This window comes from Amblyomma mixtum, chromosome 3 (genome assembly GCF_055824585.1).
Source record: "Amblyomma mixtum isolate Tamu chromosome 3, ASM5582458v1, whole genome shotgun sequence".
Taxonomy (NCBI): Eukaryota; Metazoa; Arthropoda; class Arachnida; order Ixodida; family Ixodidae; genus Amblyomma; species Amblyomma mixtum.
Window position 1 is genome coordinate 415,407,666 of NC_143014.1, and position 20,876 is coordinate 415,428,541.

The 20,876-nt window shown below is 53.3% G+C and overlaps 1 protein-coding gene across 1 annotated transcript in view; it reads left to right on the top strand.

Annotated features, from left to right (window-relative positions):
* LOC149357730 (uncharacterized) overlaps positions 1–20,876 on the top strand; it is a 326,496-nt gene that overhangs the window by 182,133 nt on the left and 123,487 nt on the right. The window lies entirely within an intron of this gene.

Here is a 20,876-nt window from a genome sequence, read left to right on the forward strand (position 1 = left end):
GATGTGCCAACACCAACCGACGTGGACGTGACCTCCTAGCAGCCGCTCTCCAGTGCAATTTAAACATTATAAACACTGCAAGCCCCACTCGTGTGCAGAGAGTGGGCCAACACAGTGCCATAGACTTGACTCTCACTTCGGAAAGATGCTCCTTTTATGGAAGTGCGAACCGGACACTCAAGGCTCCGATCACCTTCCTATAGTGCTCGACCCCTCATACTGTGCTCGTCCAGCAATTCGCACCTACAACCTTGTGAGGTGGGACGTTTTTCGTGGTCTGTGCAGTGCTCCGCATCCTGCCACTACAGACATTTTTTCACACGTTGCGTCATGCGCGCGTGCGGCAACCGTGCGCTGCACGGCTCCAGTCGGCACACCGGCGCCAGATTTAAAACTACTAAATCTGCGAGCAGCACGACGTGTAGCACAGCGCAGAGCTTTACGCACCCAAAAGCCTGAACATTGGACATTGTACAACAGGTTAGATGCTGCCTGCCGTCGTCACGCCATTCGCTGCCGCAGACGAAGCTGGGCCCACCTGTGTACCGCCCTGAATGACACCCGCCGACCCGGACGGGCATGGAAAATTCTCCACGCTATGCTCAACCCTTCTGTTCCCCGTTGTCCTGCCCTGGCCATCGCCATCGCACGCGGCCTCAGCGTGAATGCCCTGGCCGAAGCCATGGCAGACCACTTCACAACAACCAGCAGTGCGTCGCACAATACTGTTTTTCCAAGCGTACCCCTCCCGGCTGTCACCGGCCGAACTGCGAGCGTCATCGACGAATTGTGCAGTGCAGAAATCGTTCCGCATGAACTCAATAATGTCCTTGAACGCCGTCGAAAGTGCAACCGCAGTGCTCCAGGAGCCGACGGCATAACCTATCAAATGCTGCTCAACGTTGACAGACAACAACGACCAGCTCTGCTCGCAGCTTTCAACGAAGTATGGAACACCGGCATCATTCCTGTGGAGTGGCGAAAAGCGCTCGTCGTACCCATTAAAAAAAAAAGGAAAACGCGCTCGAGCACTGACATCTTACCGTCCTGTTTCCCTTACATCCGCTGCGGGGAAAACTCTCGAAGCTGTTGCACTACGCCGCCTGGAGTGGATAGCACACGCCCGAAAAGCACTCGCCTCCGAACAGAGCGGATTTCGCACAAGACGATGCACTGCGGACTGCATTACTCAGGTTGCATCAATCCTCGAAGAGGCCAAAGCTAATCGCCTCGGGGCCTACCTTGTCTTGCTGGACATACGAAATGCCTTCGACCTCCTGCCTCACGAAGCAATCATCTCATCCCTACACTGGCTGGGCATCAAGGGCAAACTCCTTCAATACATCAAAGCATTCCTCAGTGACAGGACCTTTCAAGTCCGCATCGGCAACACAGTCAGCGCCGCTCGCGCTGTCAAAACAGGAGTTCCCCAGGGCAGCGTGCTCAGCCCGTTTCTTTTTAACCTGGCACTTGCACAGCTTCCTTAATTCCTGCCCAGCACGCAGCACAAATTGCGCATGGCCATATACGCCGACAACATTGCCATTGTTGCCTCCGGCCCCACACTTTATGGCCCAGAATTGCGGTGTGATCTCCAAGCTGCACTCGATGCCACAGTGGATTATCTGACCAGCATCGGCCTCTCTCTCTCGCCTGAGAAGACTGTTGCGATAATGCTACACCCTCGCCCTGTAACCTGCAAAACCACCAGACCTCTTCATCTCCAAGGCGTCCCGCTCACTTGGAAAGCCAGTGGGAAATACCTGGGCATAACAACTGATGCCAAACTCACCTACAATGAGACAACAGGCAAGCTGCGGAATGAAAACAAACGCATCGCAGCAGTAGCAGCACGCATTCTTGCCAAAGGAAACGGCGCCACCCCCCTGCTACCGCTCCGTCTCTACGAGGGCATCGCTTCGGCTCGCATACTGTATGCGCTCCCTCTCCTCCGCCGTCGTCCAGCGCAGTGGAAACACTTGGACGTGGACCAGCGCAACGCAATGCGGCGATTCGCAGGCCTTCCACACAGCTCGCAAATAGGTCCCACACACACAGAGCTCCGAGTGTGGCCCATCTCACTGCGCGCTGAAATCACCGCTCTGAACCACATCGAGCGAATTCACCGTGCCCCAGGGACCTCTCATCTTCTCGCTGATTTTTGTGCCTCGCCACGATCACGTATGGGACAGGCTCTCGCTGCCTTCAAAGCCGCTGTTCAAACAGACGCTGCACCAGCCCCGCAAAGCTTCCCACCACTTGTGAAGCCTTCCTTGAAAATCTTCCCATACCTAACTGGAGTTCGCTCTAAAAAACGAACACCACACTGCGCACTCCAACAAGAAGCCGCACATCGAATTGAGGTTGACTTCAATCTGAGAACACCTCTCTACACCGACGGCTCGGTGACGCACGATGGCGATTCTGCTTCAGCCGCATGCGTCGCACCCACCCTTGGCATCGCAAGACAATGCCGCATACCTTTCTTTGCATCGTCAACAACAGCCGAAATAGCCGCACTTCACCTTGCTGCGGACATCGTTATTGAGCAAACTGAACTCACGAGTGTGGCTATTTTAACCGACTCGCGCCTCGCTCTCATGCAACTCCAACACCCGGAGCGCAACGCAACCTGTGTGCAACGGCTGCATCATAAACTCTGTACTGCCAGTGCCCGTGGCTGCGATCTCGTGCTCCAGTGGATACCATCACATGTGGGTCTGTCTGGGAACGAATCTGCTGATCGACTGGCCAAGCAGGCTCACTCCAACGCCTCTGCTCCAATTTCGGACGCTATTACAGCCTTCGATGTGGCTCGGCATATCATCCGCCACAGAGTATCTCTCTCCCATCCGGATCCACGCATCGCATCGGGGAAAAGTCCTCGGCCTCTCCCATTTCACGCATTTGGAAGAGGGGCCCTTTCCGCCCTCCTGCGACTTCGAATTGGTTGCGTATGGACGGCAGAGCGACGTCAACGGCTCACCAGAGAGGGCGATCCTCTATGCGGAGACTGTCATGACATAGAAACAGTCGAGCACCTACTTTGCCACTGCCCTTCTCACGCGTCGGCACGCGCAGAAATGCGCGCAAAATATTCCAAACTCGGACTCCCATCGGACACTGTGGGCTCCCTGACTTTGCCGGAATGCCCTTCCACCAAAGCGCAAAGTGCACTGACAGCCCTAGTCAAGTTTATTGACACCGCAGGGCTTCAGAGACGCTTTTAGCGCAAAGCAACCACCTCTCCTTCACACGGGCTCTATTCCCCTCATGCCAGCACTACGCCACTTCTAGCGACGCTCCTACTACGGAGCCTCTGTGTTGTGACGATTCCTGTGTTGTGTTGTGATTCTTTGCGCGCTCTCCAAGCCTGCAGCCATCTGAGACTTCATTTTTATTGAATTCCACTGTATACCTGCATCGCGCGCAAACTCTTTGCCCGCTTTCCGCGAGGCGAGGCGAGGTTCTAGATGATGATGTAGGAAGAGGGGTCGAGGCGCGTTCAACTGTCTCCTCTGAGTGAGGGAATCACCGCCGTTGCGCCTCGTTGGGGAGAAGGGATATACAGGATAGTGATGTAAAGGGTCCGGGTGAAAGGCAGGTGATGCAAGGCCAAGGGCAAAACAAGACGCGAGACCAGGGGAACGCGGCTCTCAAGTAGGGAGAGCGAATAAGACGCTGCCCGGGACGAGTACGGCCAGGGCCTGTAGGCGCCGCGGTGGAAGCGGGGTGCAGGGTTGCCAGGTCCTAAACTAAAAAAAGCGCCACAAAAATCGCAAAAGTAGCCAGAAAGTAGCCTACGTGTCGCCGGAGTGTCAAAAGTAGCCAAAAAAGCGCCAAAGTTGCAGAAAAGCAGCGCAACAAATTTGTAATTCTTGCCGAATGCAGGTTAACACTGGATGCGAATTACTGAAGTATTAAAGCATCAAAGCAAATGGAAGGAAATACATGAACATCAAGGGCCAGGAGCACGGAAACGCGCGAGGAATTTCTAAAGTGAGAGTGTGGAAAAAGTAACCAGAAGAGTTTTTCTTCTCAGCAGAGGAGAAATAATTTGGCTTCCTAAGCCACTGCCACAACACTTTGCATTCCCATATAAATAAGGCATGCATGCCATTTTTTTTAATGAAATTTCTTCACTATACTGTAAACAAGGGCATGATTTCATATGCGCCTATTTCTTGTTCCGTTTTTCTCCTGCGATCTTTTTTTCAGCTTTCTATTGCAAAACAGACTGATCGCCACGTGCAGTTCATACGTATTGAAGGCATAGAAAGCACGCGGCCTTGGCCAAAGTTTTTCAGGTCAAATGGGTTGCTTTTCAGCCACTTATGGCTCCCCAGCTCTATATCGCTATACGATACGAAGATCCTTCGTCATCACGTTTCAAAACTTTTTCGTCTTCCCCGCTCGCTACTAATCGGCTAAAAAAACCATGTGCCTTGAAAAATTTCAGTCAGGACTGTAATTCTCAGCATCATACAAGTGGCTGTCGGGCTGGCATGTGCGGCCGATCAACTCGTTTTGAACCAGTAGTCAACTGAGGACACAGGTGTATCAGCTAAGTAGCAAGACACTTCCCTATTTACCTGAGGTGCATTCAGTGACTGGAGATATGACAGTTCTTATTGCTATTTCTAAGGAAGCTACATATCCGCATTGCATAGCAGAGCCAGAGTTTTGGAGTCTCGGCTGGGAGAACAAGTCCGGCGAGCGTTAAGTGAACACAGGAGCGAGAACTATTTTATGTCTAGGAGATAATTACAGGTAAATTTTCAACAACAGGGCAGGCGCCGTAGTAAAAGAGTGTTACGTGTGGCATTCTAACGCACTTCAGCAAAGATGCACTGGGGCCATTGGCGAAAAAATAGGTCTATTATTCACTCCTAACTTCGAATTCAAATGTAGCCAAAAAGTAGCCAAGTAGCCAAATTCAAATTTTTGTCGCCAAGAGGTCCCAAAAGTAGCCAATTTGGCGCAAAGTAGCCAAACCCGGCAACACTGGCCGGGGTGCGTGGTCGACGAGGCGAGCGAGCGGCCGAAGCGGCCGCGTCGCGCGCCGAGAGAGAAATGCCAGGAGAGAGGGCGGGGCCTCCGGAGAGGCGCGGCCTCTCATTGGAGGAGAGATTGGACGAATACATGCGAGCGAAGACGCGCGCAGGAGCCGCGGAAGCGGCGCACCGAGGCGATGGCCTGGCGAGTGAGAGCGGGCAGGAATGCGCGCTGTGAAAATAGTTTCAGAGTCGTGCTCGTAAGCACGTTTGGTCTAAAAATGTAAGGACCAGTTTGAATGCACGGCGAATTTTGTCGCGTGGTCCTTTGGGAAAGAGAATGTCATTCAGACATGTACATGGAAAACCGAGATCGCGAAAGCCATCGCGAAGAGTCTGTCGCGGGGCATCGAAAGACTGGCAGTCACAGAGGACATGCACAAGGGTTTCAATGGAACCGCAATTCTGGCAGAAAGGAGTGCCAGTGTCGCGAAGGCGGAAAAGGCGCTCAGCTGTCCAAACACAACCTATGGGCATTCTAAGGAGAGTCGCGCGCTCACGAATGCCGAAGTCACTGAAGTGAATCAGCTGGGGGGGGGGGGGGGGGGGGGGGGGGCTGCCTGAGGCGACGCGATTGTCGGGATGCTTTTTGAGGATACACTCGTGTATTGGCAAGCGTGCGACGTCGAATGCGATGACGTCGGACGAGAAAGGAACGTCTGCGTCGTGTGCAGACTTCGCTAGCTGGTCAGCCCGCTCGTTGCCGCTAATGCCAACATGTGAAGGGAGCCAGTGTAGGGAAATAGAGACGCCGCGGTCTTGAGCAGCGCGTAGCTTGCGGTCTGATGCCCGGACGATAGGTAGGTGGTGCACACGTTGCTTTAGGAGCATGAGAGCTGCTTTCAAATCGCATAAAATAGCGACGCGTCGGAGGCTTGGGGTTTCCAGGATAGAATCCGCAGCCAAGTTGAGTGCAGCGAGTTCAGCTGTAGTGGAAGATGCGCGAAACGGAATTCGGCACTGCTTCGTTAGGCGGAGACTGGGAATGACACTAGCTGCGGTGACAGAGGAGCCGTTTTCTAGAACTGATCCATCTGTATAAACATGCGTGCTCTCACGAAGTTCTTCAATTGGAGCAGCGGCTTCTTGTCGAAGAGCGCAGTGGGGCGTGTTCCGCTTAGCTCTAATGCCCGGAATGTCGATACGGACATTTAGAGGCACAAAGCGGTGAGGGGGGCATGGTAGAGCCGCCCGGGGAGGTGGATCCGCGATGTGGGTATCGAAGAATCGAAGTGTGCGTCCCATTTTTGAATGCGGCGCTGCGAGGATGCGGGAGATGAGCAAATCCGTGCTGGATGTGTTTCTCATGCGCGCAATCGCATGCAAGGCAACGCGCTGGGCGCGGAGGGAGACAGGGTAGGTACCAGATTCTGCATATGTGGCAGCCACGTGTGAGAAGTGCGGTAGGCGCAAGAAGCAGCGGATTGCATTGCGCTGGTCAGCATCGATGGAGTGCCAGAGACGAGGTCTCAAATTCAAGTAAGGGAGGGCGTATAGAAACCGGGCAACTGAAATGCCGTTGTAGAAGCGGAGTGCGAGGGTGGGTGAGCAACCGTCGCCTTTAGCTAATAGTTTGTTAGCTGCAGCAGCCACTTGCTTCGCTTGCTTCCTTAGGCGAGTCACAGCTGGAAGCCAAGAGAGTTTTGTGTCGATTGTTAAGCCCAGGTAGCGAGCAGGGGCGCTATGCCGGAAGGCCCGAGTTTGGCGCTCACCCGAGTTTCATCCGAGTTTGCGATGACGGCAATCAGTGAACGGCAATCAGTGAACGAAGATAGCGCGGAACGTGCGCAGGCAGCGGACAATAAAATGTAGAGATAAAGCCTCGTAAAGATGATACAAGCGCACCCTGCGCGCCTGTTTCACACTTCAAACACAATACACTGCGCAATACCAGGCCGCAGCGCTACCTGAAGTTATCAGCGCCATGTCAGCAATCGCTAAATCGTGACTTCTCTGCTATCTATCTGCACACTCGCCGCTAGCTGTTTGACACGCCTTTTCGGGCGCGTCAAAGGTGTGTCTTCTCTTTCAGGCTCTATCTGTCTCTCCATTTCCGAAGACGAACAGTGCGCACTAGGTGCACTCTTGTATCAACCCTTTCTCTTCTCTCGGATACGTTAAAAGGCAACAGATAATATTATGAACATTTTGTTCGTTTCCAAATTTATTTTAAAATGTGAATCCAATGAAGCGTTGTTGAAAAGCATAGCTTTAGGAAATTAACAAAGATTTGACACTTTCTGCCGCTAGTGGCGATAGTGAGGCCATTGCTTGCAGCGTGGCTTGCATACGAACTAGAGCGGCAGCCCACCGTGCCGAAAACGAGAGCTCCTGCGCTGACACGCCGTCGGTATCGCTGCCTTCGACTGGAATGACTGGGCAACTACTACACGCTAAATCTGTCTGATTGTTCGGTCATTGCGTTAATATATTTTATTGTGTCGTATATCAAAATATAACAGTCATGCATCTTCTGGCTTGCATAATACACAAAAGCAAAAAAACTGAACTGCACTGCAGACCCGCGTCACTGCTGCTCTCTGCAGTGACCTCAGGTGGAGTTCTCCGCTGCTACGGCCGCTGCCGCACCCCGCTATGGCCAACCATTGCGTTTAGTACGCTCTTGGCGAATCTCAGCGGTTGAAATTGGCCGTGCGAGCGGCTGTGATGCGGTGCGGGAAAAAAATTGCTGTTTGGCTGTATTCAATGATTCATTACGTATGCCTGTTGTGTGTGACGCCTCTTTAGTGCCCTGCGGATGCGAAGAGCGGGCTACCCAGCGACACAACTCATCCTATGTCATCAGACGCTGACTAAAGGCTGTGAAGGTGGTGGCGCGCGTATCTGCGTAGTATTTGTTTACGTAGTGCACTTCAAGGTTTTGCGGACTGGTTTTGTCACTAACGTCGAGTGACATCGCAATAATATCGTTCGGGCAGATGGGATCCTGTTTGTAATAATGGAATCGGACTTATAACAGAGAAAGGTGTTACGGTGTGAAGTACGCAGTGCTTGCGTGCTGGAAATTACAACTCTTTATTGCACTGGGTCTAGAGTAGCGACCGTTTGTCGATTTCGGATGTGTTTGACACATTGATGCTGAGCTTTGTCACCGATGAAAGGATGGCCAAGCCAAACACGTGTGATGCGATGTTGTTGGAGTAGGACGTGCTCCTCCAAACACCGTTTCGTCGTCGTGCTCCGTGTTTGACGCCTTCCAAGCAGGCGTGACGCGCCGTCAGCGTTGTGCTGTGTCTTACGTGGTTGCATCAGGCTATAGTGTTGTGCAATCTTGGTATGCGAGCGAAGAAATCGGCGGCTGTCGCCACGTTGCGTGTCCTTCGCAGAGGTGCTTAGATTAATCAGCGTTGACGTCCGTTTTGCCTGTTATATTTCGATGGTCAACATCGTCGATGTCTGTCAGCTATCAGCACAGCCGCGCAGCATACCTGTAGCCGGCAGGGATGTTGGGAGTGGCCCACCCATAGCGCGTACGCCTATAATTTATGTACGGCATGCCGGGGGCGTGAACAATGGTTTTGATTGACAGGTGAACTCGGAGCTAAACTCGTGAACGGCGAAGTGCCCCGAATTCATCTCGGTACTGTCATGGCGGCAGCAGCAGCAGCCTGGGTCATCGCTTACTCTGACGGCAAATGTCAGTACGGCCGGCTGGACCCGTTTACTGCCATGGCCGACGACGAATTCCAGCGACATTTTCGCCTGTCCAAAACATCGGTACGATGGTTGTGTAAAGAGTTAGGCGACGACCCACGCCTGCGGAGAGTGCGTACCGGGCCTCATTCGCTTTCGGTCGAAGAGCAAGTCCTCTGCGCCCTCCGGTTCTTCGCGACCGGGAGCTTCCAGGGGAGCGTCGGCGCAGACCGCTTTATTGGACGCCACCAAAGCACTGTGAGCAGCTGCGTGAGGGACGTCTCCGACGCGCTTATCGACGCGGCTGTGCAGAAGCGGTGGCTCGCTTTCCCCACGACTGCGGCCGAGCGTGCGTATGTTAAGGAGCGTTTCCTTCTGCGCGGCGGCATCACAGACGTCGTGGGATGCGTCGACGGGACCTACATTGGCGTAAATGCTCCTTCGAAGTCCAGCCCTGACGTGGCGAAGGCGAACTATTTCACGAGGAAGGCACTTTATGTATTGAACACAGTGGTTGTAAGAATGCTCTGTTTTTGCTTTCATGCATGTCACGGTTAATGGAATGTTCTCCCATTTATTAGTGATAGTGGTCCGTGTACTGTGCAGTGTCAGTGGATGTTAAGGAACCCCATATGGTTGAAGTTATTGGCAGCCCTTCACCATGGCATGCCTCATCGCTTGAGTTACTTTGGGGCATTAAACGTCAAAAACCGCTTCTGTTTATCAGTAACTGAGCAGTTTTACACACAGTGTAGATAATTTTTTGTTTTACCTCATGTTTGCGTACGTAATAACTGCATGGATTTTTCCAGCTATTTCATGCATGCATTTTAATGGGTTTTTAAACGGTAGCATTTGTGTCACTTGGCAGATTGCATTCTTATGCAATATTCATAGTCGCAATAAGTGTTTCACTTTGGCTGAAGTGGAAAAGCTCCTGCCGGAAGCACTGGCATCTGTAAGCTAGGAAAACTGGCAAAACTGTTGTGTTCATGTGGAGCAAATTGAGGCTGAAGCATGGCAACGCGATATGATTGTTGACGCTGAAATTGAACCATTTGTCTTCAGAATTTCTGACTCGTGCAACTCCTCCTCTGATGAGTCGAGGATCGAACAGTGATGAAGACTTGAGTGGCATCGAGGAACTTGTCTGATTTCGAATTGATGTGTAATACACATGCTACCGAGGAAAGAGAGAGGACTCATCGGCTTGCTGTGATCACCTTTGTGCGTGTGTGGGTGGAAATTTGAAATATGTGTGCATGTGGGTGTGTGTGTTGATCAGTCTACCGAGGAAATTTTAACATTTCCATCAAATCATTGCGTCATTAAAATTCGTTGCATCAAATTGTATCGGGCAGTAACTTGTAGTGTAGGTGGTCATGTTAATAGTGTCTGTATAAAAGTATAATTTGTAAGGGAGTGGAAATCGTACTTTTTCCAATTAGAATACGTATACTGGTACACGTCGTCAATGTGTGCAGTTTTTGGAAGATTAGTTGCAGAAAAATACGGTGGAGCTTAATGAAGCGTTGTGTAAATTATTCGGAATGTATCTGAAAATTTGAGAGCAAATTGGATTCATTTAAAATAATTTTGAACATATACTGTTTGATTCGTTCGACTACCTGAACAGAAATTGATTCAATTGTGCTGTCCAAAATGATCGAATATTCACAAACTCCTAGGCATTGGCCTAATTTTGTGTGTGAGGGTTGGGAATGGTATGTATGGGTGTCTGATCTTCATGTCCTGAAGAGGAATTCCTGGTTTTGTGTTGTCTTGCATTACTGTCAATCTCTGGTCATTTTGACATGTTATGCAGTGCCAGTGTTGACGTAGCCAGTACTGAATGTTTTGTCCTTAATTTTTCGGAGGTGTGAATGATTTCAAGCTGGCTCTTGCTCAGTTGAGTGTCAATTTGTTTCGAGTCATGTCGTTGTTAGTACATTGGTCAAGTTTTCGTTTTGTGAAATAGTGTTGTTCGATGACTCCACATTTTTTTTTTCAGTTTTGGAGCACTTGACTGATTGTGTGTTGGTGTACATCCACTGCACGTGTCCTTTAATTTGTATGCACTGTGATCCATGCCACTGGCTGTTTCCAGAATAGACCATTTCTCGCAAACACTGCGGGGTCAGCATTCTTTATTGTCCTGTCTCATTCATTGTTTGCTCTTTCGAAATATTTTTTCCTAGCGTTGTACAACTTTTTCTGCATTCTTACTTGACGCTCCCACAGCTTGGAACTCTTTTTACCTGGCTTCATGAAAATCCTGTCTGAGCAGCTTCTGCTCTTCTAGGAATGCAGGGAAATCGAGCCAAGCTGACTCTTGAGGCAGTACTATTTTCTGTCACTGTGGGAATCAACACAATGTTTAAAATTTAACACTTAACAATGGAAAACAGGCCATATCGAGGTGGTGTATGCATGGTGTATGGTGTATGCGGTAAGCATCAAATGAACAGATGCATGCTGTTCATTTCAATACACGGCATAATATTCAAGCGATTCTGAACGAAACGAGTTTTCTCATTCAAGTCACGCGAAATTCAACTTGCGATGAAAAAAAAAATGTGTGAAAAAAAAAGTTCGGCCATGCGGGATTTGAACCTATGCACTCCCATTGCTTGTCGACTTTCCGGAGCGACGCGTTAGACCACACCGCCACAAAACAGCGCGGAGTGATACACCTGTCTTTATTTTTATTTTTTTTGCGGACTACTTCCGTAGCCTTCACAGTTGCACATGATGTAGCGTTGGTAGCGTTCCCTCGCGGTACAAAGCAAAATTTAATAATTCATGAATCACTCTAAAGCGCATTAAATCCAAATCTTGCACACTATAAAATGCTTATAAAGGTGTACTAAGTGCATTATAAAATTCAACCGACCTCGTTTGACGAATTGCACAGGCAGTGCACTTGGTGGAGCGACACACAAATGAAAAGTGCACCGGCGGTTGGCTCACGTGACCCGTTCTTTGTAGACCGCCCAAGAAGCCCATGAGGTGGCGCCGATGTGATGATAAAGCACGGAATATATCCAGATAACCCAATGAAGCTGGAGGCGTGACGAGGGTGGGATTTTGTCTTGCTACCATTAGTTCACTCATCTGAGGGCGTCGCCAGAACTCGGGAAGATTCCGAGTTTCAGCAAACTCGGGCCTTCCAGCATAGCGCCCCAGTAGTCTTCCAAGGTATGTTGATGCCGTCGAGTGTTAGGGGAGGAATTAGCCTCCGCGCATAAGGTCGAGGGTGGAAGACGAGAGCTTCAGTTTTGGTGGGCGATAGGGTTAGGCCGACAGAGGAGAGGAAATCTCGAACGGCATAAAGAGCAAGTTGAAGGTGGGCACGAACGGCTCGCCCCTGTACTGTGGGGCCGCGGCAGTAAAGGGGGGCAATGTCATCAGCGTATATGCGGACGCGGAAACGGAGGTGAGGGAGAGATGGAATGCATCGCGGAAGCTTATAACCAACACAAGATTGAAAAGAAATGGACTGAGAACGCTGCCTTGTGGGACACCAGAAGTGAGGGAGCGAGGAGTGCTGAGGGCGTCACCTGCCTTGACTTGGAAGGAGCGGTCAGTCAGGAAGGATTGGATGTAGCGGAAGAGCCTTCCCGCCACGCCAAGAGAGCGTAGAGCGTCAAGTATGGAGGCATGAGAGAGGGAGTCAAAAGCGCTTTTGACATCCAAAAGTAAAAGATACGCGCCCTCCTTATTGTGTCGAGCTTGTTCAAGGAATGCAACTTCTTCAGAGATGCAATCAGCAGTAGAGCGAGAGGCACGAAAGCCGCTCTGTTCCGGTGCGAGAGCTTGGGTCGCTTCGGCAATCCACTCGAGGCGGTTGAGTGCGAGGGATTCCATAAGTTTGCCAGGCACAGAGGTTAGAGAGACAGGGCGGTAGGAGTGGATGTTGTTAGGTGGTTTGCCCTTTTTGAGAACAGGAACAACTGTAGCAGTGCGCCAGGCGTTGGGCAAATTTCCGTTGGCGAAAACGAAGTTGAAGTCTGCAAGGAGACGACCGCGTTCTTTAGTATCTAAATTCCTTATCATCTGATAAGTTATTCCGTCTGGGCCTGGGGCGCTCCTACGTTTCCGAGAGGAAAGGGACGTCTCTAGCTCATGAATGGTGAAGTCTTGCATGCACAAGGCTAGAACATCATCGGCTATACGAGCTGAGATGGTGGTGAAGCGAACAGAAACGACAGGAGGAGTCGTATGTCGCACAGTTGGAGCGAAGTTGTCTGCCAGGAGGTTGGCTAACGCGAAATTCGAAATGTCAAGGGAAACAGCAATAGCCAGTACTGGGAGATGTGGAGTTTTAGGGCTGAGCATGGCAGAAAGGATACGCCAGCCACGAGCAGGAGAGCCAGGCTGGTCAAGAGAGCGGCAGAGTCTGGCCCAGCTTTGGCGTCGTAGGCGCTTGGAGTGGCGGCGACACACTGCGTCCAAGCGATTGTAGAGAGTCCAGTGTTCAGGCTTGCCTGTGCGTCGAGCTCTGCGTTGCGCTCTGCGACGGGCAGCGCGCAAGTTGAGAAGTTTAATGTCAGGCACTGGAGCACCGCACTGCACTGAGCACTTCTCAGTGGACAGGTTGGCACAATGGGAGATGTGGGCACAGAAGTTGTTGTGGCTGGAATCCGATGCACAGAGCAGTCGAAATTTGCTCCAGTTCACAACAGCGTAGGTTTTTCTGGGCGGTGGAGCAGCGACAAGGGGGGTGATCACGATGGGGAGGGATCAGAGCCCTCGGTGTCAGGAGAGGTGCACCAGTTGTAACTACACTGCGGTGAAACCAGGGTCAGGTCGATGGCAGAGGGGCGTTTGCCCGGTGCGATGTGTGTAGGGCTACCGTCATTCAAAACTAGTAGACCGGTGGTGTAGATCACGTCACAGAGGCGGCGGCCGTTAACTGAGGTGGAGCGGCATCCCCAAGCTGTATTGTGCGTGTTAAAATCACCGCAGATGACTTGATCGGGAGTGAGGCGTGCAGAGAGGTGGGCGACGAAGCGGACGTCCCAATGAGTGTTGTTTGGTCGCACATACACACTCGCAACGGAAGTGTCACAACCACTCATGCGAACTGTTACGGCGACGCACTCGACACTGCTAACTAGTAGGTCATTCACAGGAATGAGGGAATGAGGGAGAGAGGCACGCACATAAATTGCAGCGCGTGGTGCGCCAGGTGGATGAGTGGGGTCAGTGCAGGGAGAATCCGCGCACACATCACTCGCGCACTCCGTGGCACTGGTGTAAGACACATAGCCAGGTAGGCTCACTTCTTCCTCTGCCGCGTAGGTTTCCTGTAATGCGAGCACATCGAAGGAGCGGAGAGGAAGAGAGGAGGCAAGTTCTGTGTGTCGGCGGCGGAGGGAACGACAGTTCCATTGTAGTATCCGCGGCCGGGGCGCAGGTGAGTAGCTAGCCATGATGACTGAGGGCTTGTTGTGCGGCGAGGGCCGCAGCACACAGTTTGCGTGCAGGTGATGTGGGCGGCAGCTCATCGATTATCGCCTGAACTGCCGCAGTGAGGGCGGCGATGACAGTGTCACGCTGGTCGAGAGGTGACGATGGGGGTGATGGAGCAGTGGGGGGTCCTATAACAGCGTCGCGAAAGGAGCGGCCAGTGGATCGGGCGACTGGAGAAGCGCCGGGCGCCGAGTTGAGTGCAGCGGCGGTTGTACTGCGCGGCGCAGTGGTGGGAGCGCAAGGCTGGGCGCCGGAGTTCGGTGCAGTGGTTTCGGGCGGAGGCGACGAGGTAGGACGTTTTCCTTGTTGTTCTCGGACGATTCGCTCGGCCTCTTGCCTTGTCAGGTGTTTCTCCGAGGTGGAGAGAACAGTGGCAACTTGGCGTTCATGTTGCCAGCGTGGGCAGCGGGGCTCGATGGAGGAATGAGTGCCGCGGCAGTTGATGCAGCGGGGTTTCGGAGCATCGCAGCTGTCGTTGGCATGATTGTCGCCACAGCGGAGACAACGGGACTTGTTTCGACAAGTTGCTGTGGTGTGTCCGAAGAGACCGCAGTTGCGGCATTGTAGGGGGTGAGGGAGGCGAGCGCGGACGCGTCGACGGTGTTTGAAGAGGGCTACCTCTTGTGGGGGTTCCGTGCCAGCAAAACGAATGATGACGTTGGCACCACTACGTGTACAGTTGAGAATGGGGATCTTGCTGTCAAGGCCAGCGGCAATATCTTCCTCAGACAGGCCGCGATCAACACCGAAAATGACACCGGTGCAGGTCTTGGGACCGAGATGTTTAGCGCGAACTCTGACGCCACAGATCTCTTCGACTGCAAGGAGCGGAGCGATGTCAGCTGAAGGGTGAGCATCCACAGCACAAACATTGCGGCGCATGTTGACACGCACTGTCACAACACCAGGAAGGTGGGAGAGTTGAGCGGCGAGTGCATCACGTGTTGAGTTAAGAAAAGTTCCTTTGTTGCCCAAAGGGAAATACAGAACAGTAGAAGGCTTGCTGCGGCTGCTCTGTTGTGACGGGGGTGCAGAGAAGCGCCCAGAGGAAGAGGGCAGTATGCCGGGTTCTTCACGAGCAGGCCCTTGTTTGGGCGAGGTGTGCTCGAAAGGACGAAATGCGAGGCGGCGTTTCTTCCTTTTGTCTGGTTGCCGAGGCTGCTCTCGAAAGGGGAGACCGTCTGGGGCAGTGTCCCTGTCTGAGGGGTGAGAGACGGGGGAACGGTCGTGTTGTGGGGGAGCACCCTTGCTGTGTTGGGCGTAGTCTTCTTCAGTGAAGGCATCCACTACTGTTGGAGTGGAAGTGATGAATGAGTTTGGTTTGCCTTGAGCAAGCCTGGTGCCAGGAGCAGTGCTGGGAGAAGTTTGTGTGGCTGCGGTGAGCTTCTCTTCTCGTGGAGGGGGAATTTGCTGGCTCTTTTGTGAGGGAGCATTTGGAGGAAGAGGGGGGAAATCTTCTTGCCCATCGGGAGTGAGCTGAGGTGCGATGGCTTCATCAGCTTTGTTGTTTTCACGTGGGGATGCGGAGGTATCGGAAGCAACAAGTGAACGTGGTTGCCCGTCGATTGCCGCCGCTTTCCGCGGCGAGCAGCATTCTAGAGCGCTCGCTCTCCTATTGGCTCGGCGCTCCACCAACCAGCGGCTGCGTCTCCCACCGGTCCGCGCAGCCCCGCGGGGTCGCTCTCCGCGCCTCCGCTCGTGCCAAAGGCACCCCCATCGTCAAGAGACTAGCGGCCAGGCTGGATGCCATCGTCAATAGAGGGACCACCATACACCTCTGCTGGGTCCCAGGCCATGCTGGAATACCTGGCAACGAGGCAGCTGATGCCCTGTGTGGGTTTCTACGTGGACACAGGCCACCAACCACCGCGGGTTCGAGCTTCGCGCGAGCCAAGGGCCCCGATCAGCCGTCACCACACAACACTGGGACACCGACGCGGTGCACTCAACCTCCGCTGGGAGGAGAGCGATTCGCCGCAGAGAAATAGGCCTCCAAGTTCACCAAGGAGACGTTTATTCACGTCGTCCTTCAGCAGTACACACACACTCAATCGTCACCCCGTCCCGGGGGCGCGCGAGGAGCAAGGCTCCGCTGCGCGCACGAAGCGACTCGAGCAATGCGCGCCGCTAGCACGCCGCTGCAGGAGAACGTCCCCGCGGCAGTGCTGTGATCTCTCTCTCGTGTCGACCGTTGGGCCAGTTGCGAGAGAGAGTGGGCAATCAACGCAAGGTACGCCTGTCGGAGGTCGCTGGACCCCGCTGGACAGGCTCGAGCCGCTGCAGGTCAGAGGACACGTGCGGGCGAGCTCGAGTAAGCACTGGTCCGAACGGCAAAGGCCGGCACGGACAAACAGTAACGTACGCACCTTACGCTGTCTCGGAGGGATCTCTCTCTGGGCCCCGCTCGGACGGTCGCGCGGTGCGCGGCCGCCCAAAACGGGTCCCGAATTCTCGCGAAAAGGCGCCAATGGCAAAGGCCCTTGGGGAGCCGGGGCGGAGCTGTGGCTAAATGACAGTGATTAGTCACCCAGCCGCCTCTCCACCGCCTGAGGCGGGAGCAAGGGAAAGAGGAGAAACAACGCGGGAGGCCGGCACAGCCGCGCAAAGGCGACGGCGGAAAGCCAGAATTCCCACACCTGGCAAAGGAAGCACACAACCCCTCCACTCCACTCTCAACATCGTTGTGTCCCCTGGACCTGGCCAGGTCAATCACCGACCGCCACCTGCTCCTTGACCACCCCGACCCCAGGGTCGCTGAGGGTCACCCGCCACGGCCACTGCCTTCTTCGGGTCTCACCGTCCAAGAGAGGAGGCTCCTCCTGAAACTTCGTGTGGGCTGCGCCAGCACGGGATCCAGACTTCACCGCCTCAGCCTCACCCCTTCTCCAGCCTGCAGCTACTGCAACAGCCCTATGGAGTCCCTGGAGCATCTTCTTTGCGAGTGCTCGGCCTTCTCAGCTCACAGAAACAAATTGGCTGCAGGCTTCCGCCTTCTGTGTCTACCCTCCTCCTCGCAGGAAGATCTCCTTTTCCCTGGAGGATACCACCCCATCGAAGCCTTCCAGCTCCTCCTGACCTTCTTGGAGGAGACAGGTCTCCACGGTCGTTTCCAGGCCTAAGGAGCACAGCGAGTGTCATACGACACACTATGCGGCGGCGCGCTCCTCTTCTATCCTCTCTTTTCTCCCCCTCCCCCCTACCACTATCGGCACGCTGGCAATGGGCGTGGTGGTCTGCCACCAGTATATAGGCTCGTGCCCTCCCCCCTTTCCCTCTTCAATCCACTCACTCACTCACTCACTCCGCTCGTGCCACTTCTCCCGCGACACGACCCGCGTCCGTCTCGTCTCCGTGCCCGTTCCCTACTCTATCATCTGTTCCTCCCTTCCCCAACCCAGTGCACTGCAGCGATCGTGACCCCAAGTGGAGACAACCAGCAAGCACTGCACGAACCATTCTTCACCAACCAAGAACCACATAGCGGGGTCGCTCTCCGCGCCTCCGCTCGTGCCACTTCTCCCGCGACACGACCCGCGTCCGTCTCATCTCCGTGCCCGTCCCCTATTCTATCATCTGTTCCTCCCTTTCCCCAACCCAGTGCAGTGCAGCGATCGTGACCCCCAAGAGGAGACAACCAGCAAGCACTGCACGAACCATTCTTCACCAACCAAGAACCACATAACCGAAGGCGACGTCCGTCCAGGGCAGCTTGCGGTTTCGAGGATGCGGTGCGGCGGCTCGGAGACCTAGGAGTTCGCGGCGGCAGCGTTTCCACCGACGAGCGGACTGAAGTTCGTTTTCATACGGCCGCCCTCGGGCGCTAGCGGGCGAGCACTCGCGACGCCACAGCGCCGGCGTCGAAAAAACAAAACACGAAAAAGCGCAACAAGAGCACGTAGGCACCTACACTTTGACTCTGTATGGCCGCCATCTTGGAGGAGGAAAAAATAACGCACAACTAAAAAGAAGCCCTAGGCTTCGACTCTCGATTCGGTGACCTTGGAAACGCAAAAAAGTAAAACACAACCAAAAAGCCAGTCACGCACGCCGCAACTTCTTTCCTGCTAATGGTCAGCTCCAGACTTCGGCAGTATCGGGGTCGACCTTGAACAGCCTCCGCTTTCGCAATGCAAGGGGGTTGTCTAAATAACTGAAAAAAGCGTGCATGCATTCTTGCTCTTCAAGAGACACATAAAAAGAAACGCGGACGCATCAGTTTTATACAAACAAAAGTAATTTACAGGCTGCCGCCACTTCTGTGACACGGCCCCGCACTTTCGGAATATTATCCGATAATATTCTAGACCCACAGAAGTCGGCAAGCAGGCCTGTGCACACATATACAGCGCGTGACATAACCGCTTATATAAAACTAGCACACAATTCAAGTCAGTGTGTACACATGCACCATAATACTTGAATAAATTAATAGCGAAAATTAACCGCGCGACAAATCTACAGCCTGCTAAGAAAATCAGCACCGACATTGTCCTTGCCCTTTATATGCTCGACAGTGAACTGATATTCTTGGAGCAGCAAGCTCCAGCGCAGGACTCTGCTGTTTAGCTGTTTGGCTATTTGGATGTAGCTCAGTGGTTGGTGGTCCGTCTAAACTAAGAACGGTACCCCATACAGGTATAGTGGAAAACTTCTGTATTCCCCAAACTATCGCTAAGCACTCCCTCCCGATTGTGCTGTATGCTGCTTCCCTGGGGAGCAATTTTCTGCTCGCGTATGCCACCGGGTGAAGCGTTCCGTCATGCCGCTGCATTAGTACCGCGCCAAGGCTGGTATCAGAGGCATCCGTGTGCTGCACAAACTGTTTGGAGAAGTCTGGCAGCCGTAGTATCGGAGGGCTTGAGACCCGACGCTTCAGCTCTTCGAAGGCTTCCTGATGGGCCGGCATCCACCTTACGACGTTCCTCTCTCCCTTTCTCGTCAGCTGGGTGAGGGGCTCGCTTATTCTTGCGTAGTCGGGTATGAAGTCGCGGTTATACCCCGACAAGCCAAGGAAAGCGCGTACCTGACGCTTTGTTCGTGGAGCGCCGCCTGTATCTTGTCGAGCGTTTTCCCGAGTGGTGCCAGCTCACCTCGGCCAATGCGATGCCCTAGGAACTCGATGCTTTCCATCCTGAATTCGCATTTGCTTGGTCGTACTGTCAGGCCGGCCATCTCGATTCTCGCAAACAGCTGCCTCAGCGAAGAAAGATGTTCTTCCCACGTAGCACTGGCAACGAGGACATCATCATAATAGTGCTGCACTCCGGGGATTCCCTCCACCACTCGTTGCATCAATCTTGAAAATACTGCCGTGGCAGTTTTTATGCCGAACGGCATAAAACGGAATTGAAAGAGACCCGATGTCGTTGAAAACGCCGTTTTGGGCTTGGGCTCCTCAGTCAATGGGATTTGCCAATATCCTTTGGCAAAGTCTACCTTTGAGAAGTATTTCTTCTCTCCAGCTGCAGCGAAGACCGCGTCCGCTCTGGGCATTGGCTCCGAATCGGCAACCAGGACGTCGTTAAGGCGTCGGAAATCAATGCAAAGCCGGTTCGTGCCGTCTGGTTTCTTCACCAAGAGGACCGGGGAATTGTAGGGTGACTGGGTCTTCTCGATTATTCCCAGTCGCTCCATCTGCTGCATATCTCTTTTTACGGCTTCTCTCGTCGCAAACGGAAGTGGGTATTGTTTTATGTGGACCGGAGTGCAGGTAGTGAGCGCTAACAGGCACTCGGCCCCAGTCAGTCTTGCCCGGGACGTCGGAGAAGATGCGAGAGTGTTCTGAAATCACTTCTCGGAGCTGTCTCCGTTGATCCGCCGTCAAATCATTAGAAAGCTTCACATCTCGCTCGGCCTCTGACTGTTCAAACGCCGGAACAGCAATGGCTCCCTCGCTGTCCGATTCGGTGACGCCGCAGATCGCGTGGCACACGCGTTCTATTGGCTGGCTTTCCTGCTCTTCGTACTTTTTAAGCAGGTTGGCGTGAAAAATCTTCCTCCCTCCGGCTGTCTCGATAACGTAGTCGGCCTCTCCTTTCTTCTCCTTAATCTCGAAGGGCCCCTTCCACTGAAGCAGTAGCTTGTTGTTGTCCGTAGGCAGCAAAATCAGGACCTTGTCTCCCGGATCAAACATCCTCTCTCTGGTTTTCCGGTTGTACAGTTTTGCGTAGCGCGCCCCGGCCTTTTCGAGCTCCTCGTGCGCTAGCTTGCACGTGTCTTCCAGCCGATTACGGAGGTCAAAGACGTGCTGGTATGTGGTCTTCGCCTGCTCGTCGAGGTGATGGTTTGTCCGGAGCTCCTTTAAAATGGCCAGGGGTCCCCTCACGTGCCACCCATACAAAAGCTCGAAGGGTGAAAAGCCCAAACTTGCCTGTCGGACTTCCCTGTATGCGAAGAGCAACGGCGCCAGATAGCGGTCCCAGTCTCGCGGTTTTTCGGCAGCACATTCTCTTCAACATCAATTTCAGGGTGCCGTTGAATTTTTCGACCATCCCGTTCGCCATGGGGCGGTACGGCATGGTATGCAGCTGGCGTATGGAGAGAAGTCGGGCCACCTCCTTCATCAAGTCAGAAGTGAAATTGGTGCCCCGGTCGCTTAGGACTTCGTTAGGGACTCCAAATCGAGAAAACATTTCGACCAGTGCCTCAGCGACCCTCTCAGTTTCCACGCTCGGCAGCGCTACGGCCTCTGGG